This window comes from Balearica regulorum, chromosome 3 (assembly GCF_011004875.1).
Source record: "Balearica regulorum gibbericeps isolate bBalReg1 chromosome 3, bBalReg1.pri, whole genome shotgun sequence".
In the NCBI taxonomy this organism is placed as follows: Eukaryota; Metazoa; Chordata; class Aves; order Gruiformes; family Gruidae; genus Balearica; species Balearica regulorum.
Window position 1 is genome coordinate 83152158 of NC_046186.1, and position 18616 is coordinate 83170773.

Here is an 18616-nt window from a genome sequence, read left to right on the forward strand (position 1 = left end):
CATCAGCTTTCTCTTCCCTGCTCCCACTAAGACTGCAATTTTACATCAAGATGCGTGCAACTGTCCTCTCCAGTCTCCCCCTGTGCCCATACAGACAGATGTCCAGTCTAAAGTCCAGGGAGCCCCTACAGGTAGCACAACAGCAGGGTTGAGAAGTCAAGGGCATCCACACGGCCATGTCTTCCTGCAGCAACGCTGAAGCAAGCTACCTGCGTGCATGGTGAGGCCTCCGCAGGGTGCTTGCTGCACCTGCTCTCTGGACAGACTTATCAGCCTCCAAGGCTGTGAAACTGGTAATCTGTAAAAAGCATGAGTCACTCTAAAAAAATCTCATATCCTTCTCCAGTTCAAAGCGTTTCCTAGAACTGCACCGACTGCGAGGCCTTGAAGACACAACTGTTTTCTGAAATTAAAAATTCCCCCTTCTGGACTTTTGCAGCACCTCCTGAAACACATCAGTATTTTGCTGTGTCTCTCTTGTCTAAAATGTTTCTTAGAGGAATATAGGTTCTAGCAAGGGAGGAAACTGAAAAGTTCACCCATTATAATACAAAGTACAGTCTTCACTCCTGGAGAGATGGAAAGAGTCTCCTCTGCTCTACATGGATAAGCAGACAATTGAGAAAAAGGCAGGGGAAGCCAGATGCTTCATATGCTTTCAGTCCACTGAGGACAAGGGAGCGTGCTGGCACCGTCTGACCTTGAAACAGTGACAGAAGAGAAAGATGACACCAAAACATCTTCAAAAAGAGGCGATTTTTGTCACCACAGCCCCCAGGGACTCCATCTCCGTGGTGGAGGAGAGCACAAAGCCAGTTTTTCAGCCTGAGATGTGAGAGTTTCCAGTAACGAGCCCAGAAAATAGGCCACGGGCAGCCTGGGCTGCAAGGAACGGAGGCGTTGGGCACACGCAGCCCCTGAGCGGCCGCTGCTCCAAGCTGGATGCTAATAAAAGCACTCTCTGGGCCCTGCAGGCACGTGGGCTGGTTAGAAGAGAGGAGGAGAGCTGCAGACACAGCCAGGTGCTTTGCAGCCCGCCGTGGGCTCCTGCTGCGTGGGAACCGAACACCGCTGGTGGCCTCGGAGGCGTAACATCGGTCCTGGGAGAAATTATTGCCTGGTCAGAGCTTTGCATGGCCTTCACACATGTAACAAGCAAGTTATATCTGTAGTAACCTGTTTCACTGATTTCTGCTCTACTTGGAAGTCAATAAAAATTGACAATACCACCGTGAGATTGTTTTTCCTTGGTCACGTATTCCAGCAAGATTTCTTACTCTGGAAAAAAGGCCATATAGGAAGGGACAAGACAAGAACTTTGTTCTCTACATGTGAGTGAAAACATTATTAAGAAAAGCTTTGGTCAGGCAGGACACCCATTCAACTAGCACTGTGCTTGACAAGATCCTTAAAGGCCCTGCTATGCTGGGTGTACCAAAGGGAGAGAAGGATGCTTAATGTATGCATCTTCATTGCTGCCTCTCTTGGGAGAGGCTCTGGATTCTCCTTCTCTGTCTCCCCAGGCTTATCTGTTGATTGATTACACCAAAAAAGCCCTTTCATAAAGCTCTATTAGAATGCCAGTGTGTGCAGCAAGGGCCATTGAAATATTCCCAAAGCCACAGACAAAGCTGACAATCTGTGATATTTTAGCATAAGCTCTGACCCAGTATACAGCAAAACAGACGAATGGCACTTCCCCCAGGGCAGGAATCACTTCTGAAGCTGCTGACAACTCACTGTTTATCTCATTGCTGTCCCACTCTGAATCACAGTTTGAGATGAAACTTTCTTTAACCCAAATTCCAGTCTGAAGATGTCCAGAAGAAAGACCCTTGACCTTTCTCCTGGTAGCCTTCTCAGCTCCTGGGGATGCTGCCTGTTGAGACGCTGCAGTATTTCTTCGTGCTTGCAGGGCAGAAGGAGCGATCGGCCTGAGCCAGGCTCCGTTCCCCACTGCCCTGCGTGGACCCTGCCACGGGGGAGGCAGCATGGCCTCCGGCCAGGCAGAGAGCTCGTGGCAGGAGTGGCATGCCCTGCTCCCAGCTCGAGGCCAGCCAGCCTCTTCAGCTTCTCCAAAGTTCACCTCTGTTTGCTCTTGTTGTCAGCTCCAAAGCAGCAACAAAACAGCAGACACGCCGTTTAGTCAGTTTTGGTATTGCACAACTGAAAGAGAATAGGAATGCACCCGCAGGAACTGAGCCAAGTCAATAATGGAGACAGATTAAGCAATACATGCACCTGGCTGTCAGAATTGTAAGACACTCTCTCTTTAGTAATTACAGAGCAATTATGAAGTTAACAGCAATTCCAATAAGGACATGTATTTCACAATACAATTTTGTTCACAATCCATCAGGAACAGTCGCACCGAGGAGATACAGCTCTGAAACCAAACTGTCCTCACCCCTGCAGGCATGGCATAATCCTTTCAATGCCAGTCTTTGGTGGGGTGGGATCTTACACTAAGTCATAATTAAATTATTAGTTATTAACAGGATGTAATTGAAGCTGTACTTTAATGTGACTTGAAAAAATCCAACTTTTAAGGTAGGTAATGGGAACCAAGATGAGATGAAGAGTTTGGGTATTGGGTTTACGCAAGCTCAGTTAGTCTATAATTCTGCAAAACCAGAAACATATTAAAGCGAGTTTCAATATATCTAAAGACATCAAAGTCTGTTCTGCATGATGAAAAGCTTCAGATTTTGTGCCTCTTTAGAGTGGTAAAATCAGGATGATCTCAGTTTATCCAATCCCTCCAAAGAGTAAACAGGGAACAGAAACTATCGTAAGGTCCAGAACAGATCCATCCCTGAATTTAAGATACTAAATCAAACTCAGGTATGCTGAAGTTCAAAAAGTCTGACTTGCACTGAAATCCAACTTTGCTTCAAAATACCGATCTGCAATTTCATGCCTGTTCTAAGAGAGAAAACAGCCTGCCTTGCCCCAAGCACCAAGTGGCAGCACAAAGCGGAGGTCTCCTGTGGTAGCACTGTACTGCCATTGCTTATGGCCAGGAGCAAGGAGTATTGCATCATCACCGTTTGCTAACAGGGACTAGAGGTTATTGAGCAAGTGACTCAGGCTGGCTGCTTCAGCACCCGGCCTGACCTCCTGCCTGAAACGGGCTGCTCGAGCATGCACAGCAGCAGTGCCCTTTGGGATGTCCCTTCATGCCACAGAGGTGGATTTCCGAGCACTGCAGATTCACACCCAGCCTATAAGCCGTAGACCCATCCAGACAGGCAGTGACATTTCAGAACTGTCCACTTCCCCCATGTTGCCCCCACTGAAGACAAGCCCATCCACACAGCCACAAAAAAAAAAACGGGCAACCTAGGCTACATATCCACAAACACAAAGCATTCAAATCTGTGGGAGGGGAAGAGAGCATGGCAGAACGTGGATGGCATTGGGTGAAGCAATGCTGCCAACGTGTGCATAAAACCCACTAACTCTCTTTTCTAAGGGACTTTCTGGGCAGGAGCAGCCAGCCAGGAAGTCTTCCATCAAATCTAGCATTAATCTCCTCACTGTCTCTTTTTCATATCTCCTTTCAGGCTTTATTTCATTCAAGTAGTGAAACCTGTTGTGGTTTACTTTGATAAAGGTAGAGCCAGTCACTCAGTGTGTTTAGGCAGTAGGGATGTTTTACTATCTTTCGCTGCATCACCAGTAGGGCTGAAAAGGTGCTATTGTGGTTTGACAGCTAAGGGGATATGTGATTCTATCAAGAGGTATCCAAATATCTAAGTGCTCTTCAAGATTAAATAATTAATTATCAGAACTCCTGGCAGAAAGATAACCAAGGTTTATCCCCATTCTCCAGACAACAAGAATGTTTTTGTAACGAGTCATGGGTATAAGAGCCACCCAAGGTTTGCTGTGAACTAGTGAACCTAAGCACCGGTACCATGAAAGCCAAAGATTTACATGTCCCAGGCAGCATTTTACCATCAGTGCAGCTAATGCCCTCTAATGAACCAGTAGAGACAGGGACTCAAGCTCATGGAAGACACATAAGAGTATGGGTGAGCCGTAATTTTAATTTACACAGCTAAGCAGCATTTGGGGGGCTCAGAGTGGAAACAAGGTGGCCATGGAAAACTCTTACTCTTCCATCCTCTTTTCTTCTTCATCCCCTTTGACCATCAAGTATCACTAAGGACTTTTTCACTTCAAATTATTTATGGGATTAATTTTTAACAACTAGAGCTAAAGTCGGTTGTTTATACACATATGTATCTGTGTGCATACACACATAGACACACACAGAATCACCATCGCTAGTCTTCATAAACTTAGCAGAGGCTGAGGTACCCATCAATATAACGCCTCAGTGCCTTTCCCTCTAGCCTCCTGTTATGTCATCTTTTTAGTTATGCTTTATCTATGCTTAGATCATATCTCTGGGGTAAAGACTACATCCTTTATACATTTCTCTGATGTGCTTTTGACATTAGAGACACTGAGTCGAAATAAGTCTCTCCAAGAAGAGCATGTTACATTTCTGTTTTATGGTGAGTCCCTGGCAGTGAGAAGCTTTAAAAGCAAAGAACTAGAAGGATAAACCATGCATCACCTTTAAATGGCAACATTTTAGTGCATTTCACATGCTGTGCTGTTGCCCTAGTGGGAGCCGCTCGTCGTAAGTGCGGCAGCACAGCCCAGAGCAGACCCTAGCGGGGTAACATGGTGGAGACCTCAGCTGTCAGACCACCCCCTAAACCACATCTCCAGGCGCCACAGTCACCCACTGCCAATGCCTGGATATACCTCTGCACCAAACTCCTGCAGGCCAAGCAGCCGGGCACGGGGCACCTGCAGAGCCCGCAGGAGGCTTAAAGGCCTCCAGACTGACAGCCTTGCACACCACGCTTTCTTCTTATCCCTTCTAGTGCATTTATTTGTCCCCACACCCTCTTTCTCTTAGCGGTTTTCTTTAGCAAGTTTAAAGTTAGCCTTTTCCTCATGCCCCAGTCTAGATCCACTGCCATTACCTTTTTATTTTTTAATAAAATTCAGCTTGCCCTGGGCATTGCCCTTTTTATAGGCACTTTAACAAAAGAAGGTGCAGCTGCCCTGATGCTGTCTTGACATCATCTGGGAGAGCCGCGCCGGTGCTATCTGCCCGGGCCAACAGAAATTCATCCTGCTTTGATAGGGATGGCCAAGACGGGGCTCTCGGTGTGACGAACGAACCGTTTGGGTCATGAGGAGCACATGCTGTTTCCCAGGGAGAGCTGCCAGGGCTGTGCAGGGGAGGTGACCCCCCAGCCCTCCCCTGCCCACTGCCATGCTGGCACACCATCCTGCCACCGGCGCATCGGCTCTGCGGGGCCCTGATGCCGCTTCTTCCAAGTGGGCGTCATTCGTTTCCTCTCCATATCGCGTTTAAAGGCAGTATTCGTCTTGTCATATCTTGCAGCAGTTTCTCGGTGGCAGGTTGCCGAGGATGATGCTGGGATGTTTATTTCACCCTTTTGTTAAAACGGATGACAGGTTTTTGGATGAGCCTGCTGTGGTTTGCAGAAGCAGAAAGGAAAAAAAACCAAGTTGGTCCAAAGTCGAGGGAAAGAGGTATAGGCTGAGAACATTTCTGAGGCACCTGGACGTGCACCAGGAAGGATTTGCTCCTTTGTGTGAGCACAGCTCCCGTCATCAATAGTTTTGACACTGTTGCCTCCCACTTTGACAGCACTGGCTGGCACACCAAATTGCTCTGCAGCCCCTGTGCACACAACTGTCTGGAAATCTGTCTTCATATCTTGATGCAAACTGCCAGAACTGGGCTTTTTTTTTCCCCTAGTTTGTTTTCTTTTAATATGATAGCATTGCTTAATGGAAGTTGTGGGGGTTTGGGTTAACTTGGGTGTCTTCTGTTGAAAGAGGCATCCAGTGGCAGTGATGAAATCTGCTCTGGAACAAACAGAGAGTATTAACAGAGAAGGGCTGATGTCTCCTGGCACTGCGTGGGTCTGAGAGGAAGCAGTAGCTTATTTACAGTGCTTTCCTTCTCTGGGGAGGGAGCTTATGCTGCCTGAACATCACTCCTGCACTGGTCCCAAAAGGGATGGACCTCCCCTCCTCCTCCTCCCAAGCATGAAGCTCATGTTAGCCTACTGCACCCAGTGCTTGTCATTCCCACATTTTCTGGGATGAAGGATGTGTTGGGACACAGGGTCATGGTCAGCCCAACATTGACCTAAGATGGCATCACTGTGAAAGCTATGGTCCTATCCTGCCTCATCTCATACCGTCCTGCCACTTGCCTGGGGTTGGACTGAGGACTCATGAAGCTGTGGGGTGAATTGCCTCTGCTCATCAACCCCCCCCCCGGAGACCGAGCCCTGCCCCACAAAGTCATTCATTTCGATCTGGACCAGTGAGCTGCTCCAACATGCCACGTGGCCACAGGACTGCTCACACAGCACTCTGGGGCACATGAACCAGGGAAAAGGCAGGAACGCTCTCTGGTGATGGCAGCATGGTTTTAAGTGAGCTTGATGGTAGTGTGCTTAGTTTCCAGTGAAATCCACTCTGCCGCATTTGCAGAAATTGTAAAAAATACTGTTTTGATCCAGTTAAAGTGCTTAGCCTTGATTTTTACTTTTTAGCCAGATGTCCCAGGGGAACAGGTCATAGGAGGTGCCAGGGGATGTTGGGATTGAGGAGATGGGAGCTCATGGAACAAACTGCTTTTGAAATCCAGGCATTCTGTGCACAAACACACCGGATGAATCCAGCTACTGCCCAATGCTGTGGGAAGTGGATTTATCATGTGAACTCAGCTTTCCACTTAAAACAACTGGTCCCCGCCTCTGAACAAGAGGCCAAACCAAAGCCACAGATCCAAAATACCCTAAATCTGGGGAAATTGAAATCTGCAGCTGAGGTCTCCTGTAAACAATGCAAGCCTCAGCATTTCAGACCAGCCAGCCAGCTGCAGACACCGAATGAAGACTGTTTCCCAAGACGCCAGGCTATTTGTCTGGCAGTGGGCTACATGTACGGTCCTGCTTTCACACAGCTCATGTCAAACCAGGAGCGTTGCACTGCTCACCCCAGATCGGCCCACTGATGTCTCAGCATAAGAAGAAGCAGGAATAAATGATCTGTTCCCACCATCCCTAGAGATGATGGGAACAAGCCACCAGCTGGCCAGCAGCAGCCTGAGCAGGGATGCGGACCCAGTGAGCAGTAACCAGTTCCAAGTACTCATCGCTTCCACAGTTGTTAGTTTTGGGATTTCCAAGCTGGACAGCTTACAGGATGGGGGCTGCACATATTGTGGGAGACAGCAACAGCCTTGGAGAGCCCAAGTAAGCAGCAAGGCCCAGGAGGGAGGAAAGCCTGTGTCTTGATGGAGATGCATCTGATGATTAGCAATTGCCACTGGCAATCAACCCCAACTCTCCCTGCTGCTATAGCACATCTGCCAGAGGCATGAGGAGGTCCAGCCCACATAACCCCTACCAGGGCAGACCTCTGCCAGGGCATGGCTTCAGGTGCCTCCCAGCTCCCTGACAGGGCAGTCCAGGCGCTGCGTCCCCACTGCACCTCTGCCCTGTCTTTCTCTCACTGCACAGAAACACTGGGGATGCAAAAGGAGGGAGAGTCTGCAGAAATCTTACTACCAACGTAAAAAAAGGTAGGCAGGGCTTGCAGGAGGCTGGATTTTAGGATGTATGCAGTGAGTGGTCAAAGAAGATGATAAAAATATAGCAGGTTTTAAATGAATTTAAAGGTTTGAAAATCATTTTGGCCTAGCAATTATGGTTAAGGACTCAGTGGACTTGAGTAGCTCATTCAGCATGCCCTGTTCCCCAGTCAAGGTGTGATCTGTTGGGACAGACAGCAGAGGGAGGCTCTGTGCGGGACGAGGCTGCATGTGGGGTGAAGCTGGGAGGGCTGCCTGCCGCTGGAAAACCTGCCAGGAGAAGCAGCTGAAGATCTGCCTGAACTCATTGGCATTGCCGGGTAGGCATCCCTGATGCTTTGTGTATTGGTCTCCTACTGATCCCAGTGAAGCCAAAAAAAAAAAAAAAAAAATTCAGCTTCTTTTAACTCCCAGGGGAGCACAGAGTGCTGTGTGGTTTTGCAATACTCCATCAATGGGAGAAACACCCTGGCACCGCCACAAACAGCCACCAATAGCCAATTTCCTGGTTTCTGCAGTGCAAGGAGGGTGTGAGCAGGTGTGAACCACTACAGGCGTTGAGGTGCATCACACGCACTGTGGTAAACAACTACATGGCATGCAGGGTCAGTGAGATCTCTGCCTCAACCACTTTAACCCAATTCTGGCTTCTCTGCCCCATGCCACGTGCCCCCAGGGCAGGCAGGGATGGATTGCCCATCCAGTGAGGCACCTGGGACAGAGAGGATGGGGAGCCTGGTCCCTCACGAATGATATCTGCTGGGGACGCAGACTGTGGCTCTTGGCATGGACCACGCTTGTGTCCTTCACCCTGGAAAGGCAGCCCCAGCATCTGGGTGCCTTTAATGCCACCCCCAGGGGGTCACCTAGTTCTTCCAGATGCAGGGAGAGGGGTGGAGCAGGTGGCTCAAAGCAAATGCCGGTCTAGGACCTCCCTCCCCACACTAGTAGGGCACATTGTAACATCACAGATTTAGGGCTCTGTCTGAGCTCCTAAAGCAGGGATCTGAGAGCGTGGTGCCCTGCTTGCCCTCCCTGTTTCTGGGCAGCCCTTCCCATGCTCTTTTGATCCCATCTGAGAGGTATAGCCCTTGCCAGGTTCGTAGTTCCTCTTGACAAGCACACTATGAATTCCTGTCCTGCCTGAGAAGAGGGTACTGGTTGCTATCGTTTTCACAATGTGCTGACTTCGCTATAGTGCCTTCAGGCAGATTACAGTAAATTTACTGCACTTCTCAAAGACTATTTCCTTAAGTGCAGCGAGCTGTTTGCAGAGAGGTACTGACAGTTCCTGTGCCTTTTCTTCTACCAGCCAATTTGCAGTGTGAGAAAGATGAGATCTTAAAAACGGACAATTAGTGCCCTTACTAATTACCCGTACTAAGCGTCTCAGAGGGAGCCTTAACCAAAGCTGAAGTTCTGTTGCGCCAAGCTTCCTGTGATGCTGCTCCTGCCCCAGGCGCACATGTGTGCTGCAAGGAGTTACCTGAGACCCACGGTGCTAACCTGACTCGGGTTGGTTTTCAAAGGGGAAAATTGAAGAACCGTGACCACCAGCTATCACCTGGGGAAGCAGAGCTAGTGTTAATGCAACCCTTCTGGGAATTTACCCTTCACATGCCCATCGGATTCATTTTGGGTTTGCCCTCGGTAGGGCTTTGCTACTAAACACCTTAGGAAAATACTCTGCATTATGTGAAGTGCACATCCCCAAGGTTTGGTCCCACTTTGCAACTCTCTGCAGTGTTTTTCCTTCTCCCTTAACTGGCAAAACTGAGATTCCTGGGTTTGATATGAGGTGATGAACATGAAAAGGAGATTCTCAGAGTCTCACATGATCAAGGAGAAACTCTGCACATCATCCCGTTCTTCATGAACAAAAGCTAATCTGGGATGATGTGATAGCATAGATATTGTCAGGGGAGGATCTACAGTTAAAATGAATGGCATTATGGAAAACTTGGAAATATCAGGTGAGAGAAGAGCTAGGAAGCATGCAAAGGAACAAGGCTTTGGTGCAAGAGTAGATTGGAAAGATGCTAAGGGTGTTTGAAACTCAAGGAGGTAACAAAATATTAATGAATCGGCACCAACCAGCAACAAAGAAATCCATTATTTATAGGGAAGACAAATAATTATACATGCAAGGTCAAAGAAGACATTTGCACTGAAGTTTCTTAACAGGCAGGAGAGTGGAGAGTAATTGACTGTCTAGACACAGCCCCTGCACAAACACTGAAATCCTATGATTTGGGGGAGCAGGAACAACTGGGTCACGTTGGCTAAACGCAGCTAGTTCATAGAGGGACCTCCCAGAGGACATCAAGGGGGATGCACAATCACAAAGGAGGTGGGTCTTGGTGGCAGCAGGGACCAAACTGTGGACACCAGGCTGAAAACCCAAGGCCTGAGACTCTTCTGAGGGCACCAGGAAGACTCCCACATCAAAGCCTGGGATTCAGACATCTTAGGGCAAGCTACATTTTCTGTATGGATTTGCTGTGATTCTCCAATAAGCTCTGCTTTATTAGGTATCTTCCCGTGTTTGCCACAGGGTAGCATAGTCCTACCAGCAGAAGCGCAGGTGGCCTCGAGCATCCGACGAGGCCAGCAGGAGCCAGTCCCAGCAGGGCTCTCTGGGCACAGGCTCTTCCCTCTCCAGCCCCAGGAGTGACATGACACTCTGGATTTGGGTGTCAGGGGGAGCTGGGGAAGTGCCACAGCCCAAGGGTGAACATACAGCTTGCACAAAGAAGCATGGTGCCTCTGGCTCACCTAACAGAGGCTGACAGAAGACAAAACTGCCCTCTGAATTTGGGATTTTTGGGCACCACCAGTGCAAATATACTTAATAACCGTTCAGAAGCACAACAAAGAGGCACAAGGATGGACCACAGCGCCTTACATAGCAAAAGAGATGCCTTTCCTCTGACACGCTGCTTTGCTCAGCTCGCTTAAAGCCAGCTGATTACCGCTGCCGCCAGCAGAGCTGCTGCTGTCGCTGGTGACGCCGGCGCAGTCATCCCGCTCTCCTCCCACCACAGGCATACGATCCACCTCCAACGATGCGGGTCGAGTTCACGCTCGGCACTCGCGCCTGACGGCTCTTCCTTCCTCTTCTCACACCGTCCTGCGGCACGCTGAGCAAACAGCAAAACCCCCTCGCGCTGGCCATTTTCCTCTGTACTAAACCTCATCAGTCGTTAAAAAGAAACACACACGCGCGCGCGCAAAAAAAGAGAAGCCAAGTTCCCAAATTTCTGCAGGAAGCTCTGATGAGTGAGTGTTTTGTTTTTCAGTGTGGTATGCATGATCTTCATGGAACCAGAGGGCATTTCCCCACTGAGGAAAGCATTTCCTTTAAAGCCAGAGGCCCCATAGTTATTACCGTTCTCATAGTTATGAAGTCCTACTGCTGTGGAGAGGAGAGAGAAAAAAATGATTACTAGGAATGAAAATCAAGTACACATTGGCAGTTTAGGTAAAAAGTCTGTTATCAATGATGCTGTGCCAGCATATTAGCCTCATAAGGGCCGCGTGGATTTCCCTCACTTAACACTGGCCTGAAATATTGGAGGTGATTTGCCTGACATGTGGAAGTAGGTCAGATACTCATCTCTAACCTATATTAGATGCACGAGGAGATGCTTTGCAGCATTTGCTTACTGTTGTAAGTTAGTGGACAACCACACTACATTTCCTAAGGCTCCAGCCCCTCTGGCAGCGCAGAGCGAGCTGTTGCACGCACAGAAAGCTCGTGATGGCACATATACCTCTGTACGTGGCCCTGAGACTGTAAATCTCAAGTTATGCATGCGAAATGCAGGGGCTGGAAAGGAAACCAGATGGGATACACTACACACTGAGAGAAAATGGGTCTGGGTTATACCGTGAGCGCTCGGATACCACGGGAAGCAATTTGTAGCTGCAAGGATGGGTGTGGTTAAAGGACTCGGCACAGAATGGATGCTATGCTGGAAATGGATGGAGAAATCAGGACTAGTGAGCTCTTGCTGTGAATCCCGCTGTGAAACAGCATATGAGATGCTGTTATGACAAGTGCAGTCTATTGGCCATCACTACCAACCTTTCACACAGCTCATTAGGGAAAGGTCACGGGTTATTTTTATTTTAATTCCCAAGGACATACTTGGTTTGCTTCACACACTTCCACACAGGATTTCAATCTGCACACCCAGATCTCCCCACTCTTATAAACACAGCCATACATAGCATGTATTCCTTTCTGCTCTCTACTTATAAAACAAAACACAAAGCCATAAAATGCCTTTTTGAACTCCAGCTGTGCCACTTTATAGAAGCATTTGAAAACTATTACTTTTAGTGAATGCACTAAAGATCTCTGGCATATTATCCCTGTTTTGGAGATTGATTTAGGATGAGACTCTTACCACCCAGCACATCTGGAGCAGTGCTGTGCTCCAGGAGCCACAGCGGTGTCCCTGGGACTACTTGCGGAGGATCAAGGGATAGCACAGGGAGACTCAAACCGTGATTAGGAAGCCCACCAGGATGCTGAAACAGTGGACTTTATCCCCGAATCAGCCCCCACTGACAGCTGCCCATGCCAATTCACTGACAGTGTTCTTGGTAAGGCTTTGGTCGCTCTCTTTTTGTTATTTCACCTCCTCTTCATTACAAGGACCATCACTGTAGTCCTTCTGTCCTGGAGAAGGTCACCTGCTTGTAATGACATGGCACTTTCCTTGTTGCAGTCAGTTCTGGATCCTGCTTTTAACACACTATCTAACATCTGCTCCAGGATAGTTTATCCCTTTTGCAGAGGAGATAAAAGGACAGTGACAGTAAGTGACTTGTCCAAGGTCATGCAGTTAAGCAGTGGCAGACCTGTGGTGAGGCACTGGGACATTTTGAATTCCTCTACACGGCTTGTCAGGACTTTGCATGGAAACAGAAAGTTTCCGTGTTTGTCTTTTTGAGTTCAACACATGAGGAGAAGAAAGGACTTCCTTAATTTAAAAAATGTGTATGTCTCATTGCATACTACTCCCATAATATAAGAATTTGCCCTTTTATAATTAATAGCTTGCCAAAGCAGAATCCCTAACAATTGCACTTGCATTACAGTAAGTGGCAGCACTTTGGACATTGCTGGAGATACATGCACATTGTTCAGAAGGAGAATGGTATGTTTCATCTGGTTACAGTTAATTCCAGCACTGGTTTCCTCCCAGGCAACTTTCTTTCCTATTTAATATTTGTCTAAACCTTCATTCTGTGGATTAAGTGATTATTTATTAATATGATATTAATTTATTAATTTCATCACTTTTGTCATTTCCATATTTTCCTTCTTCAAAACACTTCACATATATTATTATAAGGAAGCAAATATACTGGCCAGGAAGTTTCTGTCTGTACATTTTCTTAATGTGCTCTGAGACATGACCTTAGGAGGCCATTGACAGGATTCCTTTTGCCTCAGATAGTATCCTTCTCACTCTTCCCAACCTCCACAAATAACTAGGACAATACTAAATACTCAACACCAGGAAACCCAAAAGTCAGCCAGAAACAGAAGTACTTACCAATGAAGAAAACACTGCTCCTCCATGTATCTCAAAGCCTTCTCCAAAGGCAAAGAGATGTCTCATTTCACAGATGGGAAGATGAGGAGCAGAGAGATTTCAGTGAGGGTGTCAAAAATCCTACACTGTGGGAATCACAGTGTAATGCACACCCCACTGCTGCCCCACACTCATGGGGGGGGCTCACACTCATCTTTCTCTATACCCAAGAAGGTCTCAGTGACATCAGGGTGCATCAGGGGCCTTTGAACCAGCACAAGACAGATGAAAGATGAAATGGATATTTTGTTCCCTCTTCAACTGCCAAAAGAAGGTCCCAAGCATGTGTTCTGCCACACCTATCTCTAAGATGAAGCAGGATGGAACGATTTTGGTTTTGCATTAAATCTATAAAATAGTGGACACCCATATTTCAAGGAGCAGATAAGTATGGACTGCAAGTGCTCCCCTGAAGCGCAATCAGCTGCAGCACGTAGCTGCTTCTTGCGCACAAGTGTCCAAAGTCCCTAAGATAACATTGATCCGGAGACCAGCTCGAAAGGCAACGAGGACAGGCCACATCCTCAGAGAATGTGAATCAGCATAGCCACGTGGACTTTCACAAGTTGCACAGCTTTGCCTCAGCTGATGCTGCGGCTGCCTGCAAAGAGGGAGGGCAGGCGGTGAAGCATGCTGCCCTGGGTGGGCGCTGCGCGCCGGCCCCCTGCCCACAGCGCTTCCCAGCAGCACTGTCGCGTGGGACCCCACTGGTGCTGGCTCCCAGGCAGCCCCCTCCGGGCAAGTGCCTCTTAGGTGTAAGTCCCTTAAAAGCGACCCTCTAACCCAAAGCACTGCTTTGCTCTTTCCTCCTCTATTTTTTAGGATAGGCACGTTGCAATACAATTTATGATTGGAAACCTGTGGTGAAGCGTGCCTTGGACAAAAGGAAGCCCTAGTTTATGCCATGCTGACTTTGATGTCCTGCGGAGCCGGGGAAGCACAATTCACACAGCCCTTGGTTTCCTTTTCTGTGCATCTTAACTGATCTCCCCAGCCCACTGATTACACCTTCCCCTTCTCTCCAGCCCGCCTTGCTGGCAGAAGCGAGAGCGAGATTTCCCCTTCACAGTGAGCCTGGATCTTTCAGATCCCACAGCAAAGACTCTCAGCTAGTGCCTGCTCAACTTCCCCCCTGTTTCCAGGGGGAAGAAACTGCATTTTCCACCCCAACAGCTTGAATCAGGGATCCTGTAAGACAACCAAAACAATTTTGCACAGCCAGTTGGTTTCCATAAGCTTTGGCCATTGCTGCGAGACCATGACACCTTGTATGGCTTGGAGAGGAACGGGGCTGTAAGAAGGACTGAGGCCACAAATTTATATAATGCCTGCTCCTTTAACTTATGGATGGAAATCTGCCTGTAGAGGCATGCGTCACAAGTAAGGCATGATGGCTGACAGTTTTCACCAACTGTTCAGACGTTTAAGGCTTTTTTAAATCTATCATCTCCATCCCTTGAAGAGAGATACAAGCCTCTCTCTCTTCCTACTGTTTTCTATTCCGCTTCTTCCCCAGGCACTCCCTTGAGACCCCGTGTCTCAGATTTACTTCATCTATTTTTGAAGAAGAACAAGGGGCAGGTGGTGCCTGCAGAAGCTGAAAGAAAAAAGATGGACATATCTAGCACATGACAAGAAAACAAACATGAAATCTCTGGAGCCACCCGATCCTCTGGAACACTGAGCAACTTGCCACTTTCTTCTTCTCGATGCGCTTATTTTTATGAGCTCAAAGAATAAAGTATTGGATGTTACACAGCAGCTGCCCCAGGAAATAATTCACTCATTCCATTGCTGCAGACTTCAAGGAAAAAAAAAAAAACCTCCAGTGAAGGGGGAAAAAAAGCCAGTTCATTTGCAAAATATCCAGTTTCCCAGCAGCTCTAACAGCCTAAATGAGAAGAATGTTTTGGTTTGGTGTCCCTCCAATTCTCGTGGTTTCGTTGAGGATTTTGGAGAATGCATTTACTCCTTTGCTAACTGCAAGAACAGATTTATCCTGCAGCCATGTGCTGAATGATTATACAGGTCTAGAGGGAGTCTGAAAGCATAAACATTTACTTCATAAAAGAAATTCTGCAGACAGGAGGCCAGAGACAGTTGACTCTGGGTAAGCATTTGTGCTCTGTTTTTTGTTTGTTTTTTTTTTTTTAAAAAAAAAAAGTCCTTGTTTGCCAGCAGCCAGGAGGGACACAATTCACAACCTGGCCTTTCCACAGTGGACAGAGAAGAGATCCAGAGGGGCCTGGAAGAGGCAGCCTGGTGACTGGGCTCTAAGTCCAGCACCACCATCTTCACTGCAGACAGGACACCAGCCCCAGCTCCATTTCTCACTATGCAGTGCTTCGCCTTGACTTGGAATGGGGAAATAAACAAATAGCTCCATAGCCAGGGAAAACCTTGGAGCTTTGTGTCTCCCATCCAGATACTGTAATGAGATACAAGCTCCTATTTTAGCCTTTCTCGCAGTAGGAATATAAATGAGGACTTGTCTCCTCTTTACCTGGCTGTTTATTTTCACAAAACTTGTAAGAACATAAAGTTGCTGAGATCTCCACCCTACTGACAAATTTGATTGAAATCTGCCAAATGTTGAAAGATGTTTGTCAGAGACTTTATTTCACACACGTGTGAAGCAAGACCCCATGAGCCTTGCTTTCTTGGGAAGCCAGGCTACAAGCACAGCAGAAGGGAAGCCCTATACCAAGGGGGGTGCTGCTGCATTGGCAGTCTGAGAAGGTGTTACCAGCCACCCTGCAACCTGCAGGCATGCATGGATTTTTAGGAGTGATTTGTACCCCACTAGCTTTGTGTGACCCGCAACATTTTCCAATAAAGTGGCAGCACCTTGTGATTTTTCATTACAACATTGAATCCCAACATGGAGGAGCAAAGGACCAAAGCAAGAGTCGTGTGCAAAATGAAACATCCTGTGGCAGCATCTTGCCATTACAGGCTAATTATTTTTTTCCTCCAAAATGAACAGTTAGGAGATTCAGCCCTATCTGCCAGAAAAACTAAGCACAGATGAAGTTGAAAGAGGACATAGCAAACACCTCTGCAATGTCCTTCCATCCAGGAGCTTGCCCAGGATTGAAAAGCCTAAACCACAGCTGGGCAGCACACCACCGGCATTGCTGTACCGCGTGGCTCCTCAGATGATGAAAGTCCCTGAGCAGAGAGTCATGCTTGTATGAGAAAGGAAAATGCTGGGGAAACGTCTGTTTGTTTTTTTTCATTGTGTGGTGAAGAAGCAATGGAGTCATGCTTGGTCTGGACAATTACTAATTTTTTGTCTTTCCCTATCTACTGTCATTGCTTGGCTGTTCAGACTACAGCTCCTGGCACTGAGGAAGAGTTTTTAGGAGCCTTCCCACCTAGAACCCTTCTCCTCTGCTACCCACCAAGGTATGACTATGTGGGGATCGGGGGCACAGTGTAGCAAGTCTTTTAACTGCTTTTCCTTTGACATGTGTGGATGCATTTGATGGACTGTTTTGAGACCTTAACCACCAATACATTTGTATTTGTAAAAGAGAGCCACCAGGGGTAATGGCAGCAGATTAGGTTTGGGATTTAGGCTGGGAGATCCCTTACAAGGCTGAGACTTTCCAGCTCCCAGGTGATGAAAAACAGTGGTTGATCGCAAATACTGCTCTATCTCATCAGATTCTCAAGTCTGTTGAAGGACAGTCACAACCTATGCACAGCATGAGGAGCTGAAGGGCTGGTGAATCATCAGCATTATCATTTCTGTATACAAATCCAAACTGTTGAATCACTGCCCTTCAGTGTCACCTTTCTGTCCATTGCGTTTCTAGATCTCCCTAGTTTTCTGTCCAGATGAAGAAAAAAGGCTGCAAATTTTAGGCTTAATGGTAGAAAGGCTCATGCACAGAGGATGCACATAGGAAGCAAGAGGGGAAGCTAATCTTCCTACCTGCCTGCCATTAGCTGTGAAGATAGACCAGCACTTCTTGAGGCCATTTCAAAAGAGAAACTTCACAGAGGTGCTCTGAACAATTCCCTGCAGGAGCCTCCTTCTCTCTGCCAGGTAGCCTAAGGCTCGTCTTTGTGGAAACCTCTTTAGATCAAGTTTCTTGGGGCTGATACTGAGGTTTGCTGTCAGGCCAAGAAAATCTTCCTTCATCTGCTTCTACTCAAGCAGCCCAAACCTGCCCCAAAGGCAATGAATAGCATCCTCTGTTGTAAAGGCCTAAAACCTGGATCAGCAGCAGTCATTTAAAGGTATAAAGAAGCATCATCCTACTTGATGAAGCAGGCCTACAGCCCAGGGAAGTTGTGAAACCTCCATTCTTGGAGATATGCAGAATGTGCCTGAGCAAGGCCCTGAAAAACCTGATCTCCCTGTGAAGCTAGACTTGCTCTGAGCAGGGGTTTGGACAAGAGACCTCCAGAGCTTCAGTGTGTCCCCTAGTGTAGACTTAAGCAAGAAACTCTACTGAAATATAGTACTATATGGTGCATGTTCCTCCCTGTGGAGAGGGAACTAGAAAAAAAATAGGACAGGACAGATAGTGGTGGTATGTAACACACCTAAGGAAGGTGTCAATCAGGTCATGCAGAGATGTGTGCAATGTAAAACCTACCCAAATCAGAGCCAGTGACCAAACCTCCCATTGCCACCAGCACTTCCTGCAGCCTCCATGACTGCTGTTTAAATGAACTAACTACTAACGGCTAACTACTGCTTCACAAGATGTTATACAGCCAGCGGTGAATCTGAGGACTTAAAATAGGCAAGGACATGCAGGACCTGAAAAGCAAATGGTCCTTGTGGGGCTGTCACTCTCCAACAGTTAACTCTGAAAATTATTAATTTCAGGATTCCCAGGTTTACAAGCTCCAGGCTTCATGGTTATTTTCAGTCACCGCCAAAATAAAACTCAGTTTCCACATGCATACATTTTCCTCAGACTCTCCCCCCTACTGGCCTCATCAACATTTTCTATCAGGAAACCCATTATTTATACTCTTCTGGCAAGGACATTATATTTCATCAGTGTTGCCAGCAATGCCAATTTCCCCTCCTTACAGTTCTATCCTAAACTCTTTTCATTTCTCTCGCCTTGTATTTCTCAGTAAACCAATCAAGCACAAATTCTAAGTCTTCCAGTTTCCCTCTTTTCCCTCCCACAATAGTCATTGATGTCTAACCACAGACGTCTGTGCTTCTTTTCAATAACTGTGGATGCAGTTGCCTATAAAGTATGCACATGATAGCACAGGGAAATTCCACACACGTTTTCTCCATCTGAAGATATACTGGTTCATATGTTACATTTATATTGGGTCTGGATCATGTCCTGCCATCATTCTG

The 18616-nt window shown here is 47.3% G+C and overlaps 1 long non-coding RNA gene across 1 annotated transcript; it reads right to left on the reverse strand.

Annotated features, from left to right (window-relative positions):
- Positions 1–1298: 1298 nt before the first annotated feature.
- LOC142601043 (uncharacterized) lies at positions 1299–16017 on the reverse strand. Its single transcript, XR_012834599.1, has 3 exons — positions 13237–16017; positions 10572–11081; positions 1299–5925 (listed from the first exon to the last, which is right to left on the reverse strand). It is a non-coding gene; the product is annotated as an uncharacterized LOC142601043 (long non-coding RNA).
- Between the last annotated feature and the right edge of the window lie 2599 nt (positions 16018–18616).